Genomic DNA, 10,143 nt, shown 5'->3' with positions numbered 1-10,143 from the left:
CGGTTCCAAGCGATTATTCTGGAACATTCGATGACTGATGTACAAAAGCCGACGCGCTTGACCCGCTAATCATATTTTCGACTATCGCCGAGTATGTTCGCCGCTATCGTTGCTCTTTTAGTGTAACCTGGTTTTGAGGGCACAAGTTCGGCCAATAAAACACTAGCTTCGTTAATGACAGTTTCGCTGCCTCCTTCCCTGTCACAACTAGGTGACACTATCTTACCGTTGCATACGCACAGATTGCGTCCTCGATGTTCAGAGGAATAAAGAAATGTACTTTATTTCGGAGTCATCTGATCCTTCGTGTCAAAGTAAGTGTTTCATCGGTTTATATTTTACCTGCGCTTATACAGAACCGCTCCTCGCATGTCTAACAAGTGAACAAGCGTGTTCTAAGGAAAATCACGAACCTGTGACAATGGCACAAATGGTTGGAGATAAACTGCTGTACAAAGAGAAATATTGTGATTGACTGACTTCTCACATTCTCTAATCCTGGATATTTAATTTTCACCAAGTGTTATTCACAGTGAAAGCAAAGACGACGAAACAAAAGGCGAGAATTGCATAATTTGTAAGAGAAACAAATTAATCGAGGTGTTTTTCTAACAAGAAATAATAGTGGTGTCGCATATCACAACGCTCGCTCGTGCTCACTGAGAACCGTGAGCGCCTTTTAATCCGACGCGACGGACCACCTGCCGCGTTTGCGGTTGGATGTCTGCGTTTAGGTGACCTGAAACCCTTGCCATTCAATTCGTAAATCGATGTGACAGCGCGTAAAGGCTTCATGTCAGCAGGCAAACAAAACCAACAGTTTCTTGCGCTCACCGTTCGGGGCGCCGCTTCGGTCGCTTCTGTGACGGCGCCTACGCGCTTCCTTCTCCGTTCCAAGCAAAGTGATTCGACTAAAAGCGCATGCGCGCGTGTTGTCGGGCGCGACGAATGAGACGAGCAGACCACGCCTCCTTCTCGGCTTCGCGGCCAATTGCGTTGCGAGCGACTGCTTGTCGCCAAGGCAAGGCTTTTCCTCCACACTCCCGACCCTCGCATCGCTATAAAAGCAGGCACCCGGTTTAAACTCTGCTCACAACGTGCTTCGAGGTGTCTCGACCGATCCCTTTTTTCTCCCTCCCGGCGCGCGCTTCTTGGAACCTTCGTCGTGCGCGCTCGCTCTCCAGCGGAGGTGTGACGATCCAAGAACCCGGCGCTTGGACCCCGCGGCGGCACCGAGAGAGCTCGGCTCACTGGTAAGCCTTGTTTTGTTTCCGCTTTTATTTCAGCGATGGCCTTGATTTATGCACCTTATTGACAGTAAGCGATGATCATGCCTGAAAGTCAGGTATGCTTTATTTCGTACATTCAACTACAGCGGCAGCTCAACTATTTCAGGGGACACTTGGTGGTTCTTGCGGACTGTGAAGTTCAGAACCTAACAATTTCCTTGAGGTCGACTCGGCGGTCATTGTAAAATTCCCCAGGATATGTAGGCCAACTTGTGCTTCGGAATTTACGAAATCAATGTAAAATTTCTAAAAATATACCTAAATATACTTGTACCCGGTAATGCTCAGTACTTCGCTCTGCTAGAAGGTGGCGAAGCTTACACCAGAATTTTCTTTCTAAACTATTTATTTAATTTTTCGCTACAAGCATCGAACAGCGAACGAAAAGCGAAATATTACAACACCTACAGAGGCGTATTCTCAGCACGCCGTCCAGCAAATGGCAAATACATAACAAAATACGAGCACATGCAAGAGTCACGTAAGCGATATCAATAAACACATTCGTCAAGAGGAATGTGTAAACAATGCGCAATTGCCATGTGGTCATTGAATGTAAGCGGACAAAAAAAAGCAAAGATCACAAGAAAAGCAAACACAACAACTAAACATCTGTGCTTTCAAAAATAGACGTGGATTATCATAAATATCATGACATAGTTTTCTATTACTCAGTCTGTTATGAAGCACTTAGGCCAAATAAGCTACTGCTAGAGAGAAAATAATTGGTTTAACAACAATATCGCTGATTATTTCTCATCAACACGGATTCTACCTCACTTTCACGTATTTGTTTATTAAATTCAAAGAGGTTTTCGACTTTGTTGGAAACAAGTATCTGGAAGTCATTTAGTGCGCTCTCCTGTATACATGTTTTCTAGCCTATTCGACCTGCTAAAAACAAACGGGCTTCTACGGCCTGCAGTGTGGAACACCTGTATGGGGAAAAGACATTATTGACCAAGGCGCCCACTCAGCGACTTACTGAAGAAAAGAGTTTGTGAATTTGGCCCCTGATGGGTTTCGTGTTTTCGACTCTGGAACTAGCGAGTAATTTAAATTGAGTGTTATCTGCACATAGGATCCAATCATGAATGTTGTGGCCCGTCAGCAAAATTTATGCAGTAAGTGAATAACAATATCTTGTAAGCTTGTTAACTCGTTGCGTTGTTTATTATGGTGCTCTCTTAAGAACGCACTGAAATGCCTAAGAGCAAGAAGCAAATGTTTATGCCCCTGTGCAAACTTAACAGGGTCGATAATTGGCCCAATAACGACCAAGCTAGCACCGAATACAATCATGCTGTCTCCAACGCAAAAAAAAAAAAAAAAACATTTTGTATTCCGTTACCAGTGCTCTTGCGCTAACACCCTCGTAAATTATGGAACATGGTTATCGACTCCAGCAGCAATTTAGTTCAGCTAACTCTAACTAGTTCACGTAATGTTCCTCCAGGCCAGTGCCGAAGTAACATATTCATTCCGTTTTTTTAATCAACACGTTATGACATACGCCCACCTGTGCGTGATTAGAATTTCAGCTAAAAGATTCGATTTTTAACGACTGGGTTAACCTTCTTCTCCGGGTCAACATTTCATAAATTCAAAAATAATCTTGATCGCTACAGGTGTGTATTCGTCCAAATTACTGTGTAGGCTGTTCCGCAGTCTTTTTAGTTTTTGCCCAGGGGCTGGAAATTGGGCGCAGGCAACCTGCAATCCCCTGAAAGATTCCGTCCAATCGTGCTTGGTAGAATTTCATGCAAGATCTTTAAACATTTTTTTTCACACGTTCTAAACTTCTTAGGATCTAACTCGTTCCTTTCGCAAGTGCCGATTCTTCTTTCAATAGAGACTGCATTTTTCTAGACTTCGCTAATGCTTTTGGCGCCATCGGAGAGCTTTAAAAATGGGAAACGAGAGTATGGGGACAGACGACACAGGCGCTCACTTGCGAATAAAGCACATCTGAAAAAGAATTGGATGAGTAACTGGGGCATTCTCAGTGCGTGAATGAGAGGGGGATCTTGCACAAATGCGACTTTCTTGTCTAGTGATTACACAAATGTGCGGACAGACGGTCGGCCAAGCCTGACCTCGCTGATTGTCCGTGACGTTTGAGCTGCATCCTGTTACGTATTCGACGGCTAGACGCCGAGGGTGGCAGGTCGACCGGCCCAAGGAACAGACGACCCCGCAGCGCCTGGAAGACAATGACGTTTGTTCGTTCGGCGAAGCGCTTTTCGAGCGCTAAGCAGCCAATCAGTGAGTGGCGAAACAAAGGAAGATGTCGTGGCAAGCGGGGTAGTCTTATCTGCAGATTACAATGTAGAATGCGACCAGCACCGCGAATGTTACAGCTCGGCCAAAGCTGCCCTTGTCGGAAGGCGTTAAAGAGGATGACGCTTCTTGAACAACTGGAGGCGGGAACAGATTGTCCAACACAGCACTGAAGTGGGCAACAAGATTGTCCAAGCACAGCACTGAAGCGTTTTGCAAGATCATGTTGTCCTTGCGCTTGGAAAAGACGGTGAGGTGCTTGGAGGCACAGGCGGCCAAGTTGAGGCAGACATCGCAGTAATGCTGGAGAAGGCACCAAGCGTCTTCAGGCTCGAACAACAGGCCCGTGGAGAGGGTTGACCCGTCCAGGAGGAGGTGACGCTCAGAATTAGCACTGCTCGCTGAGTGACGAAAGGCTGCCGAGGACGTAACGACAGGGAGCGGGCCGCAGACCTCTGGCGTAGGGTTCATCCGTCAGCCGGCACCATAGGATCTGAAGGGGCGTTTTGGAAGAGCGAAAGAAACGCAGTAACAATGTCAGAAGTAACCTCGCGCCCAAGTTTAGGAAAGCCCGGCAGTTGAATTCACTGGGAGCAGAACACGTGAAAACTGAGCACGAGAATGGACTTGCATTCACTGGCACGCACACGATAAAAAAAGAAAAAGGAAACTAGGGAATGCGGCTAAGGCAGTCAGCATTGGCATGGCGTTTTCCTTTCTTGTGCCGCACTAGAAAATCGAACTGTTGAAGCGCTAGACTCCACATCATCAAGCGACTGTTCTTGACATCTGTTTTAACCACACTAAGGGGGAATGATCAGTTTCAAAAATAACGGAAGAACCTTTCAAGCAACACGAGAGCTTTTCGAGAGCCCACACTAAGCAAGCGCATTCTTTTCCTGTTCTGCTGTAGGCTTGCTCGCGTGACGCTAGCTTTCGACTTGCGTAGACAACAGAGTGCTCCTCGCCTGTTTCGTTCACCTGACTTAAAACAACGCCCATTCCGTGGTCACTGGCGTCACACTGAACTAAAAAAATTAAATTATGGGGTTTTACGTGCCAAAACCACTTTCTGATTATGAGGCATGCCGTAGTGGAGGACTCCGGAAATTTTGACCACGGGTTCTTTATACGTGCACCTAAATCTAGGTACAGGGGTGTTTTCGCATTTCGCCCCCATCGAAATGCGGCCGCCGTGGCCGGGATTCGATCCCGCGACCTCGTGCTCAGCAGCCTAACACCATACATAGCCACTGAGCAACCACGGCAGGTCACACTGAACTAAGAAAGGGAGAGAGTAATGAGGTGCCGTGAGAACCGGTGCGCTGACAAGATTTTTTTAATCGCAGCAAATGCGTCCTTACGCGCCGTATTCCAACGCACAATAGTAGGCTTGGTCTTGCGCAGAGCATCTGTAAGAGGACTAGCGATATGCGCGAAGTTGGGAATGTCGCTTCTGCAATAGTCAGCTAAACCCAAAAAGGAACGCAAGTTAGTCTGATTTTGGCAAAGGAAAGCTAGTGATGGCCTCTACTTTTAATTCGAAAGGACGTCGCTTCCCTTGGCCAACAACGTGCCTCAAGTAGTGGACTTCAGTGCTTGCAAGACAGTATTTGCTCAGTTTGAGAGTCAAGCCTTCTTCGCGGATTCGAAGGAATACCTGCTGCAGATGGTCCAAATGCTGTTTCCAAGTACTCGAGAAAACAGCGATGCCATCGAGGTAAGGCGCAATGAAAGACTCGGTGCCTGTGAGAACTTGATTCATTAGTTGTGAAAATACGAACGGTGCATTCTTGAGGCCAAAAGTAAGCACCAGAGGGCGATGTGTGCCTGTCTGAGTCATGAAAGCGGCGAGCTTACTGGTGTTCTCCGTGAATGGCACTTGCCAGAAGCCGCGTACCATATCTAGCGTAGAAATGTACTGTGCCGCGGAAACTTTCTCGATCAAGGCGTCAACATTAGGAGTAGAAAACGTCTTCATTTTTGCTATCACATTCAGCTTGCGATAGTCAATGCAGGGTCGGGGTTCCTTGCCAGGACTTTCTACAATAAACATCGGTGACACGTATTCGCTTTCCCCTGGCACTATTAGACCCAGTGTCAACATGTGCTGAACGGAATCGTTCAACAGTTTCTCAGGACGGGGCGAAAATCTGTGCATCCTTGTACGGAAGGGTTGGTCAGATGTCAACTCAATGTCGTGTTCCACAAGGTTTGTTTTACCGCGATAGGGACTGAACAAATCGCTAAAGTTGTGTACAAGCTCTTTTAACTCCTTACTTTCCTTGATTGTTATAGAAGCTCGTTTAGCGACAGATTCGAGTATTTCTTCTGTTGACGGGGAAGAGCAAGGGGTTGGTACTTGAGGGACTGGAACATTTATTTCCTCTGGTTCGTTTAGGACGACGCTCAGCGTCTGCATACGTTCGATAAATGGCTTCATTAGAATGTAGTAGTAGATTGTCACGTCGTTGCGTTTGCCGGGCGTCGTCACCAGGAATTGGTGTTTGAAAGCTTTTGCTCAACCGTGACCGGGCCATACCATTCTGCTTCCAGCTTGTTTGCCTACGACGACTTCAAAATTAGCACTTTGTCGCCTTCCTTGAAGGCACGAGTGCGTGCAGATCTGTCGTAATACACCTTCGCGCGTTAATGCGCTTCTGCCATGGTTATCTGCGCCAATTCTTGCGATTCACGAAGGCGTTTCAACAAGGTCAGCACGTACTCAACGGATGTGTCTACGAATTTGTCTTCCCACTTTTCTTTTAGCAAGGTGAGCGGGGAGTGAAGCGCTCGACCATAAACAAGTTCCGCCGGGGGGAATCCAGTTGCTTCGTGAGTGACTGAACGCAGAGCATTGCGGGAACAGCTACGTCCAAGTCGGTGCCCTTCTCGAAGCAGAGCGCACGCAGAATGCGCTTCATTACCGAGTGAAGTTTTTCAACTGAATTGCTTTGCGGGTGGTAGACAGCTGTGGTGAATGGATATACCACATTTCTGCAAGAATGTCGTGGTAAGCGCGCTTGTAAACACAGAACATTGGTCGCATTGGATTGCACTGGGAAATCCGATTCTGGCAAAGACGCCGAGTAGCGCGTTGACTTCAGCTGTGGAGCTTAATTCCGGTAACACCACTGCTTCCGAGAACTTCGTGGCAGGGCATATGAGTGCTAGCAGGTATTTGATGTCCGCCGATGTTACTGGTAATGGACCAACGATGTCGACTACCAATCTGCGAAGAGGTTCGTCAAGCAAAGGCACTCGGACCAAAGGCGCCTTGAATTTTTCGTTTGGCCGTCCGGTCCTTTGGCAAACGTTGCAACAACGTACCCAATGCTCAGATTCCTTGAAACACATCGGCCAGTAGTAGTCGTTCAATAATCTGCTCTTAGTTTTGTTTATTCCTCAATGGCCAGCCCAGCTATTGGTATGAACCAGATCGAGAAATGCAGCACGATACTTCTGCGGAATTACCAGCTGTCCGAAAGAGTGGCCTTTCTTGTTTTTGAATGTTCGGTACAAGAGGCCGTCTTTTACAGTGAACGATAGTGGTGCCTTTTGGTTCCGTCTTGACCTTTCCCAGCACGTTTGCAGTGACTCGTCGTTCGCTTGATCCATTTTGAAAACGCTTTTGTCTACTTTTGCAAGAAGTTGAAAGCTATCACTGACTGGGCTTATCGTTTCCTCTCCGGGCGCGGAAGCGACCGGAGAGTTATCAAGGGATGGTGTGGCTGGAACGGCTTCGCTCGTTGCGGCAGCTTGTGACGAATCACTTTTCTCTGGAATGCCGGCGACACGAGTAGCGTTAGTAGCTTGCGCTCTTCTGTGGGACCTTGTGACGACCATTACAGGGTTCGCGTGTAGTTCCATTCCAGCATTTTGCAAGTCCCTCATTGATCTGTTAGAAAAATATATAAGGGATTCTATGCGGCAGCTTGTCTGAAACAGCGGCTTCAGTTTGAAATTTGCCGAAGGCGCCCGTCATTTCAACTTTGGCTACCGGCAAGCACTTCGTGTCGGGCTCTAGTGCCTGACGCACCCATACACACGATCCGGTAAAGTCTTCGGGCTTAACAAACGACGGATGGACGATATCAAATGTAGCTCCTGTGTCACGTAGAACCTTGCAACTGACGGCATTCACCGTCATGTCATAGGCGTAAGGCAAGAGTAAATCGTTCTCTTCAGTTAGCAAGTTAACGGACACAGTTGCTTGTCGGCACCCTACTGCGATATGGCCTGGTTGTTAGCATTTGCGATAGACTAACGGTCGCTTTTCTTCAAACTTGGAAATGTTTGGTTCACTCCAGTTGACCGCATGCACTTGGGCGGGAACGTTCTCGGATTTCCCGTGGTTGCTTTCTCTCTCTCTCTCTCCTTTCTGAAACTTTTCGAATGCTCCCGACGGTTTCTTTTGCACTTCTGAAATTTGCATTCTGCGGGAACCGTATTCGTCCGCCAAAGTGGCTGCCGTTTGCAACGTATCTACGTTTGACTTGTCCTGAATCCACAGGCGCATTCGCTCCGGAATAGACGCATAGAATTGCTTTAGCGCGAGCACTTCAATCAGGCGTTGCTTGTTCTCGCATGCGTTGGCACTTTCAAGCCATTCTTCCAACAAGCTCATGGATTTATAGGTGAATTCTGAGAATGACCCCCCTTGACTACACCTCGTGTTACGAAACTTCATCCTTAAGGGCACATTCACACCGGCGACTTGAGGAGGTCGCGCGACCATTTGCGACTCGCAATCAAAAAGCGACCGAAGGCGACTGATGTTCACACCGGCAAGCCCGGCTGAGCGCGACCCGCAAGTCGCAATCCCGGAGATTATCGTTCTCAGCGAGAACTCTCGGAATCTACGCGGAATTTGAATGTGACGCCGGAGGAGGCCGGATGTAGACACACGAAAGATCACTTCCGGTGCGCCGCTGATTGGTTTATCAGTTTTGCGACCACGGTCGCGCGACTGAAAAATCGCGCAGAGAGCGAGTCGCCCAAAATGGTCGCTTTTCGAGAAAGGCGACCGTTTGCGACCATTTGCGACTGGTCGCAAAGCGACCAACTTAGTCGCGCGACCTCCTCAAGTCGCCGGTGTGAATGGTCCCTAAGGCTTCTGTAGACAAGCTCTACCTTCGCCTCAGCTGAAGCTTTACTTTATTGTAGTCACGCGCAACTTAATCTGGCATTATTGTGATTACGTCCACTGCTTCGTTTGAAAGCAATGCCAAGAGGCGTTGCTACCAGGTCTCTTCTGCAAGTGCTGCTCTAGTACACGTCCTCTCAAAGTTGACGAGGTACAAAGTGATGTCGCTACCAGCGCTGAAAGGTTGCATGTATCCGCGCATGTCGAAACTGTCAGTTCGTTCAAGGCTATGCAGCTGCATCTCTTTTAACTTAAATTCTATCTCTCTTTCTTTTAGCTGTTGGGAAATTGTCTTCCAACATTCATCGACTTCGTCGTCTTTCGCTCCGCATTTGGATATTGCTTCAATTATTGCAGGTTTACGCATCGACTTCTGTACAAGGATACCTAACTCTTCAGCTAGCAAGACTAGGTTGGGTTTCGTTAACGATGTGAGGTTCATGACTGCTGAGAACAAGTGCTACTCTTACACGTACTAATATTTAGCAAAGTCAAAAAGCCTCGACTACCAAGTAAATGCCGCTAATGCTCCCGATGAAGTCAAGTAAACCGTGCTCTCACCAAACCGGACGCCAGGCGACCGCCGACGTGCGCTCCATCCGCTGCCAGCAGCGGTCGCGTATTCCACGGCTCGAGGGCGGCAGGCAAACCGGCCCAAGACGACCCACGCAGCGCCAGGAAGACAATCACGTTTATACGTTCGGCGACGCGCTTTTTGAAGCCAATGAGGGAGTGGCCAAAGAAAGGAAGATATCGCGGCAAGCGGGGCAATCTTATCTGCAGATTACAACGTAGAATGAGACCAGCACCGCGAATGCTACAAACCACACGACCTGCAGTGCAAAGCTAGGCTGCTGCCAAACGTTAGGCGAAGCTCATAAGGGGGACGCTATCGGCGCTGCAGCTGGTCAAACATACTGTTTTGTTTATTCAGCAAATATTTAGTCACACCTTACGACCTCCTGGTAATAGCGTGCTGATAAGCTATGTTCTTTTTATGCGAAGCATATTACGAGAGCTCAACCCAGCTCCTCAGGCGCGGCGGTGTCACCTTCAATACCACGTGACACCGTGACGTCACGACAGAGAAGAATCGGGGCTCCAACTCGCGCCGTCGCTCGCGGCGTCGCCCCCCGCATCGGACGCGGTGAGCGTCGAGCAACGCAGCGTTCGGCGCGACAACGATTTATTCATGAAGTGCAACGCCGCAGACACCGACACCGACGACACCGGCTTTTCTGCGACACGAGCTCCTTAACGCTGTCGCGTTAAACTAAAGGCTAGTATGCTTCGCATCCTGGGCGTAACCTTAGCTAAGCCACAGCCATTTTTTTTAGTAACTTCTTCATTTGGGCGAGACAAATACAGGGGTTGCCCGCAAGCTAAGGGAAAAGGAGGGCGTAAACCTTCTGACTAAGGCCTTTAACT

General features: G+C 48.3%; 1 long non-coding RNA gene across 1 annotated transcript; it reads right to left on the bottom strand.

The window, feature by feature from the left end:
* Positions 1 to 1,328: 1,328 nt before the first annotated feature.
* LOC139057679 (uncharacterized) lies at positions 1,329 to 9,524 on the bottom strand. Its single transcript, XR_011512983.1, has 2 exons — positions 9,277 to 9,524; positions 1,329 to 4,062 (listed from the first exon to the last, which is right to left on the bottom strand). It is a non-coding gene; the product is annotated as an uncharacterized lncRNA (long non-coding RNA).
* Between the last annotated feature and the right edge of the window lie 619 nt (positions 9,525 to 10,143).

The sequence above is a fragment of the Dermacentor albipictus genome, chromosome 3 (genome assembly GCF_038994185.2).
Source record: "Dermacentor albipictus isolate Rhodes 1998 colony chromosome 3, USDA_Dalb.pri_finalv2, whole genome shotgun sequence".
NCBI lineage: Eukaryota > Metazoa > Arthropoda > Arachnida > Ixodida > Ixodidae > Dermacentor > Dermacentor albipictus.
Note: the sequence above shows the minus strand (reverse complement) of the source record. Positions and strands in the feature narration are given on the sequence as shown.